An 18,017-nucleotide genomic window follows, 5' to 3' on the forward strand; every position below is an offset into this window, starting at 1 on the left:
TATAAAATATTTATTCTAAAGTGTCCTCCTTAATGAAATGTATACTGACAATACTTTCACACAGGAGTGTGTTTTAAATAAGCAAGTGCCACACAGGGAGGCAAATAAAACAAAAATAAACTAGCATGTGAACAAAGAACAGATTTATATCTTATAAAATTGTATATATTTATATATATCTATATTTAAATACAAGATTCTCAATATTTTCGATAGAAACTGATGTACTTAAAAAAGTAGACTTTGAAGAAGTCATTTCTAATTTTTCTGATAAGAAATCAAGAAATGTTCCCCTAGCAAATGTTTGATTTTTTAAAAAAGGTTATCAGCTTTCAAATGTTAAATAAATAATGATTTATACCATTATAAATTTTTAATCCTATTACTAACCCGAAGTTGTAAAAATACATGAAGGAATCTATAATCTGGAGAGTAACACACACTGAAGTGCCAAGGGCTCTCACCCTAAATGTATATATACATATAAATAGATATGTTATGTTTTTAATTTTTTTATATCCGCATATTTTTTTTCTATGAATGTATTTATTTTTTTTGGTAATTATTTTCTCAAAAGACACTCAGTTCACAGATTTTCTATCGTGCACAAAATGCTTTAAGCATAGTTTTTACGCACAAGTGTTTAGAAATGTGTCGATATACAATAACTTTTCAAGACATATTAGACTGTGAATAAAATTCTTGTTTGTCCCATAAAATATTGGATAAATAATGTTTGAATTGAAAGTACAATCATATGTTAAAATTTACTATTTTTATTCAATCTTCTTTACCCCTACTTGCAGTAAAATTATTTTTTAATAAGGGGAACTTCAATTTCCATAAAACTAAACTTATTTTATTTTTGCCGATGGCATTTAATATCTGACTCGGGTTTTAAATAATATTCTGAATTTTCAACTACCACTAGTTATTAAATGTTTTAGTTACATCAGAATAAACCGCCAATCATTGGAGGGAATTTCTTAGGTAAAAATAATACCGCCAAAGGTAAATCGGCATTGTTCTCTGAATTGATTTTATTCCTGAAAGCTAATTAAAACAATATATTTACAGCTTGGTAAATTTTAAAATATCAATGAAAAGTTAAAAAAATAAATTTTCGTTAACCAAAACAAATATTTTTAATAAGAAGAATAAAGGAATTTATTGAGGAAGTAGAAATAGTGGAAGGACGGTCCTATGGTTTAGTTGCCAGTTCGACCGCGGCACGCGCTTCAGTCAGTGGCATGGATTCTCTTACAAACTGTGATATGTTAAAACGTTTGCCTTTAATTGTGGTTCTTGGTGCTACAGGAACAGGAAAATCTAAATTGGCTATCCAGATTGCGAAAACATTTAATGGAGAAGTCATCAGTGCTGATTCCATGCAGGTAGGAACTCTAGAAAATATTTTATGACCAGAATTATCTGGCCAACTAAGAGCACATGTTTCTTTTCGATAACTTTTGTTTTAAACTGTTTAATGTCTCCTCTGTCTGATCCGTCTCTTTTGCCTAATGTTTTCTTTTATGTCTGTTGTCAGATTATTACAATTTATTATACTTCAGAAAGGCTGTATATAATATTATATCAGTAGTTATAACAGTCGATAACCTTCCTTTGTTATTATTTTTGAGTTTTTTCTTTATATTTTACTAAATTTTCGGTGATTTTCATTTTCTAAAATGGTCTATGTAATACTGTTGACAAAAAAATTTCAAAGGATTCATATTTAGAGCCCATTGATTTCATATATGTGATTATTGTCTAGCACATGTCATTTATTCATTTGTTTTTAATTAAATTACTATGATTTAGGTAATTTTAATTGCTTTTGAGTGGAGTCAGTCAAATAATATCGAGACATTTGAAATCCTTTAGTATGTTAATCAATAAGAAACAAAATCTCATATATTAGTATTATTAATTAATGTTATTAGTCATAGTACCATACAGCTAGCAGATGTTAACATTCATACTCAGATGTTGGGAATCCTATATAAAATTTTGATTTTTTCAATGGCAATGAAATATGTCATGGTTTACAAAAGCCATAAGTTTTATTGGATCTAACATTTTCATCATTCTATTTTTTTCTGGATTGTTTAAATGAATGTTCATGTTTCATCGATGATTTTATTGGAAAATTGAAACAGTTTATAAAGTATCTTGTGACTGGAGTTTTGACAAGGATTGTAGTATAATTTTAGTGTAATAATGCTTGTATGATAAGAGGTAATTGATAAGAATAATTTAAGTCTATATATATTTTCAGTATATATTAGATGATATATGGTGGAATATATATTATAATCTATTACTGACAATCTTTTAAGAATAGATAATAAATTATTTTAATAGTTATTTTCTCAATTTAATAATATTTGAAAATTATCAAAATGTTAAAAAATGAAGTACATATCAAGGTATATTTCTGTCCAATGATAACTTAAATAAATGCTCAGAACTATTTTGGTGTTCAAACTGCAGAAGACACCTTATGCGTATCAATGACCACATTTGTCTGTCGAAAACTGACACAAGCATCAGTAATTTTGGATTTGGAATATGCATGCTTCTGAAAGTTTTTGATAATCTAAAGTGGTTGTTAGAGCAAGCCTCTAACTGAAAAATATTTTTATACTAGTTATTTTGAATACTTTTTTGTTATTTACTTAAGTAATTGAATAAGACAATTATTTATCATATAATAATAAGATAATTATTATCATTGCACATTATAATCAGCTGATTATTTATCTAAATTGTTAATTTTATAAAATCTAATTGCATATTTGGTTGTGATAAGGAATAATGAAGATAAAAGTTGTACTTGAAATTGATATTAGGGCAGGTTAGTTTTGCAGAAGTCAGCTTGCTATGAATTAAATAAACCTTGAAGGTTATGACTATATTTTATAAATTTATTAACATTTAAACAATTATGAGCCGAGTAAATAAAATTAGATTAGTTATACTGGAATTAAAAATTAAAAATACAGTTGAACTGCAGATCGATAAAATTGTTCTTAAGATTACTTAAATATTAATGTCAATACAATTAATAATAATTTTTTTCATTACAATGTTTGACTGAGCACTTCATTTTTAATACTTTTTAGTTTTGTATGTGTTTCCTTAAACTTTAAGCCGAGATCTTCTTAACTTAGCTTATTAACTGATTGCCTATATCTGGTTAAGTATAGATATGTTTCAGATTTAGTGGAAAAAATGCTTCTTTGGCAACATCAATCCACTGGTGAAGTAGTAGACAAATAAGCGCTATGCAGTCCTAAATATTTTTTTTTGTTTTTTGCTGTTTTTAATCTAGTTAAATTGGATCTTTCTTCTGTCGATGGTTTTTTTTTTTCAGTTGCTCCGTGCAGTGTATTGAACATAATGTTAAAAGATTATTCTGGATTTTTTGAAGAAAAAACAAATGAGAGTTCTAGTATTTCATTAAAAATTCATATTATCTTTAGATTAAAGAATGAAAAGTTATGTTTAAATCATGTTTTTAAATAATGCCTTTTTATTCTTCTAGAGTTCTATTCTTATTTTTCTTGTTTATTTTCTGAAAGCTATATGAAATCGAGGAAGTTGTCTCATTAATGATGTTTTTGTATCAATTATTATTCTTTGAGATATATGTTTGATCCCTACTAAAATTTGTGATGAATAATCTTAATGATTTTGTTTGCCAACATGTAATGGTTATTAACTAATTTTAATGTTGTCAGTTGCTTTTATATTTAAGTTTTGAACGACAGTTAACAATACTAGACATTTTTTTTTTTTTTTTTTTCCCCAAGAGACTCATTATCGAAACATTTTCCACTCAGTATTTCTTGTTCTTTAGCAGATTTGAAATAACTTGTTCATGCATTCATTAAAACAGTGTTTTCATATGAGGGGATTAAAATGACAGTGGAGTAAGTCAAGTATGGTTTCATGTAAAAAAGTTATTTTTTTTTTAATTTGCTTATATGGTATGTGTTTTCATAAGTGACTATAAGTATATGTATTCATGGTTTCATAAAGGATATATATTCATCCTTGATAAAACTATGAAACTTAACTTATTGCATTGTCACTCTAAATCCATTTTATGATATATACTAGCGCTTTGGTAATACTCCAGTTTTAATATTGGCAGTAATTTAATAATATTATAATGATCAATTAAAAATGTCTTATAAATATAATAAACAGTATAAGTTATCGTTTCTTTTGAAATGGTTTGTTGATTCGCTTACTCTTTTCGAATGGTTAGTAAGAAGGAGTACTTGAATAACTCTTGCTAAAACAAAAATATTTTTAGAACTAAACTGTATGTCATAAAAACATAAATGAAAAGTAGTTAATTGCGATTATCTGATTTTTCGACTATCATTCGATTATCATATTTTTGTAATTTGGTCTAAAGAGTTAAAGTGAGAGGCACTATTAACATAATACTTTAATCACAGTTGATAGTATTAAATATTAATTTTTTTCAAGTAAAATTGTGTCTTTAAAAAAAAAGGAAAATAAATAAAAATAAATATAGTTATATCCTTAATTTTCTTGAGGTAGACTAACTGTGGTAATTTGTAAAAAAAACATTTTTTACTAACTTAAATTAATTACTTTAGGATCCTCTGAAGAAAACAAAGACTGTAGTAAGCATTATCTCAAGGCACATCTTTTCTCATATTAAACATGTCAAGAATTCAATCCCTTCAATAACCCGAGTTTTACAACCTTGTTTTATGAAATATTTCACTTTTCACTAATTGATAACCAAAAATAGCTTTTGAATTTCTTTTTTAATATTCCACAAATAACTAAAGAAAATTTATTGTATTCTCTATAACTAGAGGAGTCTTATTTTTTTTAGTAACAAGTGGTGGTACTATTTACTCCAGAAGTGTGAAAATTTGAGACGAACAAAGGTGTCACTATTTATTATTAAAATAAAAATTCACAAATTTTAATGTAATCAAAATTTAACGTGTAATAAAACAAGAATATAAGATAGTTAAAACTTTAAAGAAAAAGTAAAAAAAAAAAGAAGTTTATGGAAAAAATAACCTACTGAAAATTTTCAGTAGAATCAGAATCAATGCTAACTTGATTTTAGTGTATTACTTGCCATACAAATAATGGAATTGTACTTAATTAATTAAATTGTAATTAGGCCAACATTTGTGAGATTTAAGAAAAAAAAAATTTATTTGACCCTAAAACTGTAAAAAAAGAAGGTGGGCGCACCAGATATATATTTTCAAATCGGTATTCTTACTTGAAACAATGTATTAGGACGAATTCAGGATTAGCTCTTTCAAATTTTTCAAAAAAAAATTAACTTAAATGAGTGTTTTTACAAGATACTTTTAATCTCAAATTATCACAACCTTAGTTCCTGTCATACGGTGCAAATAATTTATGTTCTACCATTTAAAGAATTTTATGAAATGTATAAACTTTTTTTGTAGGAGAAAGAAAATCATATATCTCAAGAAAGGTTTTTTTTTTTTTGGTTCCTAATCTTTTTTTGGCAGAGGAACCATTTTGCTACTAGTAGGAACATACGAGTCGAATCCTTTTGGTAGGAGTAGTCTTAATTGCCGTTATTTCAGCAAAAGCTGGGAAAGGCTAGGATACTTCGCAAAACCTATGCAAAATTGAAGAAAAGTTGTTATAGGAAAGTTTCGAAACTGTTGTATTGTCGTGGTATGACCTATTCCTAAATTATTTCGCTGAATCCTCGTTTTAATCACTGCTCCTTAAGGGAGTTATTTTCTGTCCTGAAACTCAAAAAAGTAGTGGACATTAATTATATAATTTAATATAATATATAATTAAATATAATAATTTAAGTTTAATTTCATTTTTTTGTTTCTGATTATATGTCAAAAAAAGTGAAAAACAATTTTGTTTTTGTTTTGTTTTTTTAATATTTTTGCTAAAATGATTTCAAAATATATCCTATTCCGAAAACAATTATCATAGTTATTAATAGTATATAACTATCATATACGCAAAATGTTTGTGTCATGAACAAATCTTGGCGACTAAATTTTAAAAGTTTATAATTAATTTTTAGGTTGTACATATTTTACAGAAGATTAATATGGAAATTCATAATTCAAATGTCAAAAATAATTAAATTAATTTGTTTAAAAAGAGAAAGATAAGAAACTATGATATAAATTATCAATTAGAAATGAATCATTAACTATATAAAGATGTTGGAAACTTTTTTCGGCTTTGTACACCATTAACCCAGCAGGAGTTTCCTACGTTTTTGTGCAGGTGAGCAATTAGCTCATGGTAGACTATTTGTACCATTTCTTTATATAATTGAGTGCAATGATAACTAAGATGTTTGAGATTAATTTCAATGCCAATTTTTTTAAATTTTCATTGTGGATAATAAACTAAAACACCTTGTTGAAGTCAAAAAATAAATTTATTTTTTAAAATTTTCAATATTAAAACAAAATTATGTTTAAAATAAAAGTTTATATAAAAACAATGAATTAATTAAATTTTATTTCAAAAACATATTTAAAAGAGAAAAAAAATGTCTATTACTTTGCAAAATTGATGTGCTGTAAATGAATAAATGTTTAGTCAAAATACTCTGCTACACATGTCGTGCAATAGTGAGGTAAGTGTACTTACTTCACTTTTTTACAATACTTAGCATTGTACACATTACTTAGCATTGTAATGATTACAAATTGGGTTAGAACAACCTGCACAGGTCTTATTAGTTTTTCTGTTTTTCTTTCTTGGGCAAACATCGCAAAATTGTATTTTATCTTTTTCTTCCGTTCGTTCCGCACTAATTATTTAATTCATTTTTTTTTCTTATTGAAAGTCTCAAATTGAGGAGTAGGGTTGTCATCAAGACTCGTTTGAAAAGATGTGGCTTAGTAAGCTGTTTTAAATATTGGAGTTTCTGTAATATATCAGATAAATAATTTGAGAATTGACTCCTTCAATATCGAGCAATGAAAAAAATCAGTGGCCAATGGTTGCTTTTCCTTGCCACGGAATATAGCGACTTCAGTCTACTACTTTCGTTACATTATAGAGTGTAATAATTTCAGGCTTGGAGTTTAAAAGATTCTAAAAGCGATGAGTAGGATAAAAAAAAAAAAATTGAACTTAGAATTTAGGAAAACTAATTAAACCATTAAAATGTTAATAGCAACTTCAAAATTACATTTATTTCTCTCATCAGTAGCTGAAGGATCTAAATTTTGAAAAAGATCCAAGATCTTTTTGCCTCTGCTCACGATTATAAAAAAAAAGAAATGGTGTCCGGGTGAGCAAAACGCTTAGGTGAGAAAAAAAGGATGCCACATTAGAGGTGTACTGGTGAGAGAACGATCAATCATTCCATTCCTAGGACAAAACAGAACTGATTTGAGTATAGGTGGGGAGATAAAAAGGGAATAGCATAAACAAGCGGCAATAACAAGATCAAAGGGGTAACGGAAGGTAGACAAAAGTAAAACAAAACAGATGAAATTCTAGGAACAAAAAATACGTTTATTTCCTAACAAGAGGAAAATGCTGGAGGGTACATACACCTCTCTCGGGTTAACTGTGTTCAGTGAACTTTGAAAGTTTTCACTTGTTTTATGTCAGAGCATCAAAATTCTTTTAAATTAATAGTTGTTTTAGCAAATTTTTACTTATATTAAAAAAATTATAACGTATTTATACTGTTACTTTTTAGTTAAAACTTACTAAACAATAAATATTTATTTAATTACTAATAATAGTTATAAGGTTGTAAGGGTTATTGCAATTCTGATATTTTGATTATGGTTTCATATTCAAGAAAATAACAGCTGTTTTATCGTCTCTGTGTCTAATGGAATTCTCTGTTTGTCTTGACTTTATCAAATCCCGTTGCGGTCCAGTTGCTTCTTCATATCGCTCCTCACTGTTTCATCATCTCAAATTTTCCGTTCTTATGCTCTAATAACATCCCACGTGCCACGTACTTAAATTAAATGCAAGACTACAATATTACAGTAGGAATGTTTAGGGAACCTCCAGCCCGATAAAGATGCAACGAAACGTACCCAAATAAATTTATTTGAGTTTTACTTCATGTACCCTTCTAGAACTTGTTCTGTCTCCTTCAGGTTTTCATTTCAATTCTTAATAAATCTGGCACACACGCTTAATTATCCAACTTCCGAATTTTATAGTATTATTTTTCAACAATACACCTTTATCATCTTTTATGACATTATGGTCTCGATCGTCAGCATTAAGATAGGAAAGGAGTACTCGAACTCTTATTTAAAAAAATATTTTTTTTTTACTTATAAATCTATTTATGAATTAATATAAATTTTAAAAATTAGCCCTATTTAAATTATAAATATATTCTTGTGGCCATTGATGAAAAATGCGCTTTGGTTAAAGTATAAAGTTCGACAAAAATTAAATTAAAAATATTACAAAAGATTACCATTAAACAAATAGTTTAAGGATATTGATGCAAAAAAGAAATTAGGAAAGGAAAAAAACATAAGATCAGACTTCAATGATAGAAGGTTTGTACTATTTCCAATTATGAAAAGCTTAATTGTAATAAAAATTATTTTTTTTTTGTTTTTCAAGAAGGTTAATGAACTTTAAATATAAAAAAATTAATGATAAGAAGATGGTTGGGGATGTGTAATAGAAAATATAACACAAATAAATTTAAATAACTTATTGAAATAAGTTATTTAATTCTTATAACATATAAGTATTTACTTTAAATAAGGTATTCAATACCTGTAATAAGTTGTAATAACTTATTCAACTTATTTGTGTTATATCTTAACCGCATCCCCAACCATGTTCTCCTCATATTAAAAAATAAAACTATTTTTAAACACCTGAAGATGCACAGACGGTCAGAAACTTCAGAGTGAGGAATATATTATTGATGTAAAATTAATAAAAAAGGTTAATTATGTAGACTTCTAACTAACCCATGAAGAAAAAAATAAATAAAACATAAATAGGTGCCTTGGAACAGCAAAATTACAAAATTACTTGTATTATTAATTTATCGAAAAATTCTATATTTGTTTTCGGTACAAAACTATTTATAAATTTATAAATATTATATTACTATTTATATGCTTTAAAACGTGTATTTTAAAATTGTTTTAGTTTAAAATACGATGGTTTGGTATGTACACGATTAGTTAATTGTCCACTAAATACTACATTAAGATGATTAATTGATAGTTTTTCCCATAACCGTTATTTCCCCCTAGACCATATTGAAAGTTCCATTGAGACAATGCAAGGAGCAAGGAGGCCAGCCCGCAGGAAGGAAATGCCCATTCCGACAGGAAATAAACCCTCATCAGGCTGCCAAACCAGCTTTTTCCTTCCTCATAACTGCCCCTCTGCCTTCTAAACAATTCCATAAGTGTACAATCGTGTTGCCTGGTGTGTAGGAAACATTTTTTGTATAATCTGTTGGAGGTGGGAGATTTATCGATAGCATTTTTAAATATTACTTGACGGAATGCATTGCATTCGCCCAATGCAATTAAATATAACTTGACACCGATTCCAAAAATAAGTTTGCATATACTCGTATAAATTAAGCAAGAAAAAGGGAATTTAAAAAAAAAAATATATTTTGAAGATCTGGAAATACAGGATCTTCCTTCAATTAATAACTGTTCACCTGTCTTCTCTTTTTAATTTGTAAGTTTCTATTTTATCCTTTTTTTTTTTTTTTTGATACTGTCTGTTTTTCTGTTTTTTTTTTTTCCTTTTTCCGTATCGAAGAATATAAAGAAAATAAATTATCCCTCTTGCTCTAGCAAAACCTTTGCTGGAAAGTTTTTGATTAGTGAAAAATGAGTTTTGTAACAAATACATTAGATTCCGTCCACTACTTTTGCTACATGAAGCTAAAAGATATTTTTCTTGACACACGACAATCGTTAATTCGGATAATTTTTTATTATTTTATTCCATACTCCCCCAAAGGAAATTTATTGAAAATGCTATTTTCACAGTAGTAGATATAAAAAATATATTAAGGAAGTTAATACTAAATTATTTCAGTTAATTACACTTATTTATTAATGAAATACTTGGCAACTACTTTTTTCTGTCACTGTCTAAAATATATCTATGATAAGGAACACCATTTTACATCTATATTTTCGTTTCCATTTATCATCGTACTGAACATTTTCCATTCATCATTACATCATTTTATTTATCTGTGTGTATATGCTTAAACATTTATATGAGAACTGTTCTAAAGTATGCTAAAAATAGATATACCGGTGTTTTCCCATACAATATTGTTTACATTTCTTCTATAGTTATTGTTGAAATTTATCTTTACTGATGCTGACATATAATAAATTACACACGCCTCATAATTCAGGAAGCAATGGCAAGTGAACACAAAGAGACTAAACATTGTGACTAATGCAGTTCATCGACCCGATCAGTTTACCAATACCCAGTACCTACTCGATGAATGAACTTTTTCGTTTGATTAAACCATAGTTGATCGGTATAGCTCCTTCGTTATCATATGTATGCGTCATCATCGTTGAGTGGAACTGTGGTATAATACCGTAAGGCATTTAAAATATGATGTCTCTGTACCCTGATAAGAAAAGATACGAATAGCCTCGTAACAAAACAATTTCTACTTTTTGTAAAATTCTAGATAATGTAACTGTTAATGGATATTTCGTGATCTTTTTTATGTGTTTTATTTCGATCTAAACCAGTCGTATCAAACAGGTATTGTCATTAGTTTTTTAATTTATATATATAATAATTTATACATATATAACTGTATTTACATAAAAATACACCTAGTAAATTTGATATGAGATTATCATTGTATGATAAAGGCTTCTAGGGAAACCCATTGGGTAGTTTATCTCAAGTGATATTTCTACATTAAAAGGCTCGAGGTCATCTTTTCAGGCGCCTCGGAGGATAGTCAAGTATTAGTACAAGAGCCCAAGAGGAGAAAAAAGTCAGTTATCTTACCGCAATATTTTATTACTTTAATGAAAACTATGTATAATTTATTGTCAAAATTGATGAGTCTGTCAAGTATATGTAGGGGGAATAAAAAATGGTGGCTGTTTCAAAGCCATAAAAAAAACCTAATTTTTCATTCGGAGCTCTATATCTTAAAAAGTAGGAACAAGACAAGAAAACCTCAGAGATCGTCATTTAAAGAAAAGTAAATTGGTAAAATATGAGCCCTAATAGAGTTATTTACGTTTAGTAGTTTTCGAGATATAGCTTTTTAAAAAGCAAAATTCCGTAAAAATGTTGTATGGAACGTACCGAAAGATCAGTAGTTTATAGTCAACATAGTAGTAATAAGTAATATGAATGAATAACTATTCCAAATCAACCTGACCAGCTGAGTATTTCAGTATTTTTTAATTTCGGTGCCATCCCGCGTCACAACTCTTAAATTCTTCTGAAGTTCTTCCCTGAAGTGTTTCAAGTAAGGTATCGTAATACCTTTATAATTGACCTATTACATATGGAATTAAATGGAAAAGAGAAAAGAGAGAAATTTAAGCTTTAAATTTAGATAAAATTAAGCTTGAATCATCCAAAAAATTAATTTTTAGATATTATCGAATAATGAGAAAATGTGTTGTTTTTTTTTTTAATTGCTCAATCAATTTTGTCCTAATATAAATTGTACTTTTCTTTACAGAATTGTTATTACTTTTAATTCCTTCATTCAAGACACACTTGAGCGAATAATTGAAAAAAATAATAAAATATTGAACTGTTCAGGGTAATTTGGAATAGTTAATTAATAACCTATGTAAAATTATTTTTTGCATTTTATTTTATTTTTTTATTGGTTCTTGTTCACGGTTTACCATAATATTTTTTTTCTTAACGTTACATTTTTTGACTGTTGAGGCAATATTCTCAGATAATAAATTATCGTAAAAATAAACGGTTTGAAATAGTAATAATTAAAAAGTTATTACATGTCTTTAAAATGCATAACAGATTACCGGTTTAGTTATAATATCAATCGTAGTTATATCATCAATTTCATTATATAAATGTAAAAACCACACTGACTTGTTTGCTCTCTAATAGATTATAACATCCCGATGTAATGTAAATTTCGATTCCGAGATGAATATAAAAATTAACTTTAACCAAATAATGTTGTGCTTAGACATATTTTTAAATGTACACCCATTTAATGAACTGCGTATTTTATTCCCAAACACATTATATTTAATGTGACAGAAGACTGGCAGACATTCTGCTTGTAAGGCGTCAAGGCAGTGTTGAATTGCGTTTATCTTTTCTAATAGTTTAGCAAGCGGAGGTTAACAGCTGCTATCTATAGAAAACTATAATAATGTTAACAAAAAAAAAATAATGAATATATCTATACCGCGCATGTCGGGACTCGTTTAAAATAATCAGGTAACTTTTTTCTTTTCATAAGTCAAAATGTTTCCTTCCGTTGATAGATGCTCTCCGGGATTTCCTTATCGGAAGGACACATAGATCTAAACTGAAGTATCCCGACAGAAGTTCACCACCAATCCAACCGCAGTCACAGAAAAATGTTGAGGATACTGAAGTAAACAAAGCGTTAGTACGGAAGGAAACTGAACAGAACGTCATGAAGCTGAAGAAGATGCCGAAACCAGGGAACGTATACGAGAATAATTGTGATTGCTGAATTAGGTTTTCTCCTACATATTTTAGTTTTTTGCTAAATTATAAATTAAAATAAAATAAAAAAAAAAGACTTTGTTCTATCGTAGAAATAACTAATAATTACGAAATATATGTTATCAGCAGAGGGTTTGCAATAACAATTTATTGAAAGGAAGGAGAAGCAAAATTTTGGTCAAATTTTTCAACTATATTACAATATTTTTATTTTCTAAACTATATTATTAAATATTTTTATTTCCCCAATCCTCTTGGATTGAACTTTTCACTTACCTGTTATGAATGTTGACACCTGACAACAATAATTATTGGTTTGGAATAAGTAAACGTTAGCTCAGAATAAATAACATAAACAGCTTCCTGTTATACGTTTTTGTTTTCTATTTTAACTAATCATGTAAATAAAATCTATGAGTAAATTGTTTTCAACTAGAATTTTCATATTTTAAATCTCAAATCTTTCCAATTTTTTTTTGGTTTCGTGAAATCCTCTTTTCCCCATCATTCCCTTTCTGAGGTTATTTTTATCAACTAGTTACTTTTATATATCAACAGAGATATAGATAAATTTCGTTCAAATCTGAACATATAATTGTTGGGGTTCATTGGAATAGGATATAGAACCTTTCCTTTTGGGATCCTCAGGTACCTGGTATTGTATATTGTACATTGTATTATAATTAAATTATATTATATCTTACATTTTGAATATTTATATCGAATGCAACAATGACGTGTTATGTACGGATGTACTAGTTTTCTCAAGGTTTTTTATGTTGTAGGCCGTAACTACATGTCAGTCGTTTGGTCGAGTAAAATAATTTCATCAATTATAAGAAAAATATAAACTTTTTGTATGTCGTTGTGGGATCATTGAACACATTGAACTAAAACACATTGCATAACGCCTTCTTTATCCGCTTTGCACCAGTTTGTTACAGGTCTAACCGAATTGGTACAGGAATTGCTAGTGTAGTGATCATAATTAGTTGCTATGTTTAAAAGTTATGAATATAAAAGCACTTCCTGGGTCTGAATATTTCGAAAATGGAATAACTTATTTAAATTGACAAATCATATAAGGGTTAGTAGTTGACTGAATCACATAATAGAAATATTGTTATAACGTCTTTGTTTTCAAAAAAGGCCAATAGAATTAAGTTGTCATTTCTATTAAAATAGAATTATTTTGAGGGGAGTAGATTTTGTACTTCACCTGGTCTTAAAAAAGTTATATTTTTGAGAACCTGGTAATGTTCTTATTACATGATTATTCCCTTAGTGTTAAACTTATCATTAGTAATGATTGTTCCAATAAAAAAGGCGAAAATTAGAAAAAAAAAATTTTATAGATAACCTATATGGGATAGAGAAACAGATGAACAATGAACTCTTTGTTTACATCCAAGAGTTTCTTCTGCTTTCATGTTAAACTCAGAAAGGTTTTTTTTTTCAAATAAAACTCAATTTTATTTAGAATTTTGGCAAAACTAGTAGCTCAAAATTCTTCTAAATAAGTATTTCAAATTACTTCTCACACTGTATCTGAAATACTCCCAAGTATTGTGTTGCAAAAATACTTAAATAAAATATGAAAAATATATAATTTTATTTTATATTTTTCTTCTCGAAATACTTTTGTAATTCGTTGCTTTGCAAACTAAATACTTTTTATGAACTATGAGTACCCATCATCGGACAGCAGATGCAATACTGTTTTCCAATCTATCTATCTATTTTTTTTTCAATGATCCTCTTGCTGGTCATTTCTTATATGGAGTTTTATCTAGAGGAAACCAATCTCTTCCAACTATAGTGGGGAATCATGTTTTTATTTCATGGGACCGTCACAGAAATAAAAATCGACCCCCACGACGGATTCCAACGGGCACTCTTGCTGTCATGGCAGTGGCTATATTCCCTTAATGACTCTCCCATATCTATCATTTCCCCTTTCCTCAGTCCCCTCTTAAAAATGCATGGAATGCAGTCAAAGAGATTTATTTCGACAATTTTTCTTCTCTTCCCCAATATTAAATACTTCATCCATGGGACATAAAAAAAAACTAATAAAAAAAAAAATAGGAGATACAAAACATTATTTTATCTTTTATTTTTAAATATTATATTTGAAGTAATTCCTAAATCAATTTTGGTGGATTGATAGCATCGTCCAATAATGAGAAAGTAAATATTTATAACATGAGAATTTTATTAACTTAATCCCTATTTAAATTTTTATATTTATATTTATATTAAAAACTTATATTTATTTTTTTTATTGCAGAATTTTATTTCCAACTTCAAAATTCAAAAGTGGGATTTTGGGACAGCTCATTACGCAATAATTACTTTGATGAAACTAATAACTTTTTTTTTACTGAATGATATAATATTTAAATAATATTAAACCTGATCTGATGTTTTCAATTAAGATTTTATCACATTTAATAATTGTATTTCATGAATTAGTTGGATTTTGATAACTAAGGATTCTTACTTTAAGGGTTTCGTGGATATAATGAAAAAATGAAGTTTTCCTTCGATCTGTTAAACTATAGGTGATTAGGTTTCGTATAGACACATTTATAAATGAACGAATGATAACTCTTAAAGCAAGATATGATTTGTCAAAATTCATTTGCATTTTATTTACTTTGTTATTGTCAGTTAGGTTTTAAATCCAATCCTTGATAAATTTATTGTTTTGTTAATTGTAAATTATTAGTGCGTACACATTTTTGTATTAAAAAAAAGTTCTAAATCATATTTATATTCATTTATATACATATTTTTGAATTGTGTACTTTATGTTTCTTACTTTTAGAAGATGTTATTATTTCCTATTAATTTAATTGGTAATCCCACCTGAAATTCTTTTTCTAATACAGAACTTATCGTTGGCATATTAGTTAGTAGTAGGAAAGAGAGGGAGAACTGTGCAATGTCCCTTTCACAAGTAAAGTTTTTCACACACACTAAGAATTTTCCTGGCCGAAAGACATCGGGTCGGTTTTAGCCGGACCAGCAACTAGAAATCCGGACGATAAATTGGTTTTGGCGTGTAAAAGTGATTCCTGTTTTTTTTTTTTTTTCTTTTTTGGAAGGTGGGGGATATAGTACATTGCTGGTTTTGCTTAACTAGTACTTATTTATTGATATTAAATAATATTTAGTGCACGGAGTTTCCAAAATTGTTGTGACTTCTCGCCATTACACTAGTCTAGACAAAAACAGAGTTATTCAGCTATCCAGAAATCTTCAGTTGAAAATATCTTAGAAAACAAAAAATTCATTTTTCATGTTCTCTGTATCTTGTCTGGTCTTCAGCTGATCCGATTTCGAAGGACTTTTTCTTGGAAATTGATGAACAAATTTTCTTATTACACTTAATTCAATAGTTCTATATAACATATTCTCTATGTATGTATAAACATATACTAATACGGATGAGCGGGGTTCTTCTACGATATAATAAATGTAGCAAACCCATTATAATCACATACATTACTCAGACGCCGCAATGCCTTACCCGAAGAGGCCCTTGGCGTTGGTGGCTGTATCCATTGGGTTCCCAAGATGGCCATTAAACGTTTAGGAGCCAATAAGGAATCAACCCCTGGGTGTTCCCCTGATTATTGGCCATCAACTTCTCGATGGACCACATCCATCAGCCGATTGGTCTAATAACGGTCCTCTTCGGCTATTGGCGGATCTCGCTTACAATTAGCCAAAGAGCTGGTGGAAATTTATTACTCGGTGGTTAAAGGGATTTACAAGTTGGTATCCTTCCCCTATAGCAACAACTGTTATTAGCTTCTCTCCTGTTTCTTATAACGATGAATGACGGCTGCTTATCGACATTTGAGATTGAAATTCTGTTTTCTATTTAATATAGTTTTTGTTCCAGCTTTTAACGAAGGTGTAGAAATTGAAACGGATTAGTTCTCAAAAGAAGAACTAATCATGTTTGGGTTCCTGGTTTAAGTACCACTAAGCAGGGACTGAAAATAAATGTTAATTTTTATTTCAACTAAACTACATTTACAGATTTACGTAAGGGTACGAAAGTTTTGTAATTGGGTCAAATTTCCGATGTGCAGTTTTCAATGGATCTATCTTTTGCGGAGCCCTCTAAGTTAGTTTTGTTTTAGACTTTTTGTAAATAGCCATATTGCTCTCACTCAGTCTCCACAACTTTCTTACCAGTAACGCTGATGGAAAAAAGCGCTGGGAACTCGGAGTTCTACTTTGCCATCCACATGTGGTCGGCAGGGATTGATTCGTGGTTTCTTGGGCAGAATGTAAATATTGAACATTAGTAAGAAATCTAGTTCTCAGTTCCAGAATTCCTTATTCTTTATTTCATCTATCTATCTATTTTTACTTACGATGTAAAAATATTATTTAAATTATTTTATCCTAATAATTTTCCATTTATTTATTTTTATTGTTCATTTATTTTTTTAATTAGTACGTACGGTATGATTCAATATTTTCATTTTTGTTTATGCATGTATGTATATATATATATATTTATTGTAGCACCAAACGGATGTAACGATTAATGATAACTTGATTGAAGTTTTTACCTAAAACCTTTTAACTTTTCATTCTTAGTGCAAATTTTAGGGAAAAGGCAGGAAGACAAAAGGTATCAAGAATAGAAAACTTCCAATAAGAAAAAGATCGTCAGAGTTGCGGTCAAAAAGGACAAAATGGTTAACAACTATTTATTTTCCGACGTTTCGCCCCACTTGTGGAACTTCATCAGGGCAGTTCAAGATCATTATTTTACATTTTTTAACTAAAGATAACGACACAGACTAATGACAACTTTTCAGACCAAGTCTGTAATGCTATCATCTTAACCAGCCCTGATGAAACATTACAAAGTGGGCTGTAAAATAAATAGTTGTTAACTATTTTTGTTATTTTTGACCATCTACATATTTGAAATTATAAGGTCAATTATATGTAATAGAAAATTTCACTTATACATAAATTAGAAAGTATTAACATCATTGTGGACTATAGTATATGTCTATTTAGAAATTCCTCACTCCTTCAAATAGCAAAAAAAAAAGTGAGATTTACCAGAAATTAGGTTTTTAAAATCAGAACAGAGTCTTAAACCTAGCTTGTATTCTCTCTGTCTAGAATAGGTTGGTAACCTGTAGGAAAACCCATATTTATATTTCTTGTCATAAATTGGGGAAGATATGGGTGTTAAACTCCGATTAAAAAAATCATGAATTATTATTAGTATTTGCTGTTTA

The 18,017-nt window shown here is 28.4% G+C and overlaps 1 long non-coding RNA gene across 7 annotated transcripts in view; it reads left to right on the top strand.

Annotated features, from left to right (window-relative positions):
• Positions 1–1,175: 1,175 nt before the first annotated feature.
• Positions 1,176–18,017, top strand: part of LOC112210002 (uncharacterized) — a 234,113-nt gene continuing 217,271 nt past the window's right edge. For 2 of the 7 annotated variants that reach the window (XR_010844585.1, XR_010844582.1), the window contains exon 1: positions 1,201–1,394. This is a non-coding gene — a long non-coding RNA (uncharacterized lncRNA). Of the gene's footprint in view, positions 1,395–18,017 lie in introns of all 7 variants that reach the window. The other 5 variants (XR_010844578.1, XR_010844579.1, XR_010844577.1 and 2 more) reach the window with 5 other exon arrangements.

Source organism: Halyomorpha halys, unplaced genomic scaffold, assembly GCF_000696795.3.
Source record: "Halyomorpha halys isolate HHAL.00 unplaced genomic scaffold, Hhal_1.1 Scaffold560.1, whole genome shotgun sequence".
In the NCBI taxonomy this organism is placed as follows: Eukaryota; Metazoa; Arthropoda; class Insecta; order Hemiptera; family Pentatomidae; genus Halyomorpha; species Halyomorpha halys.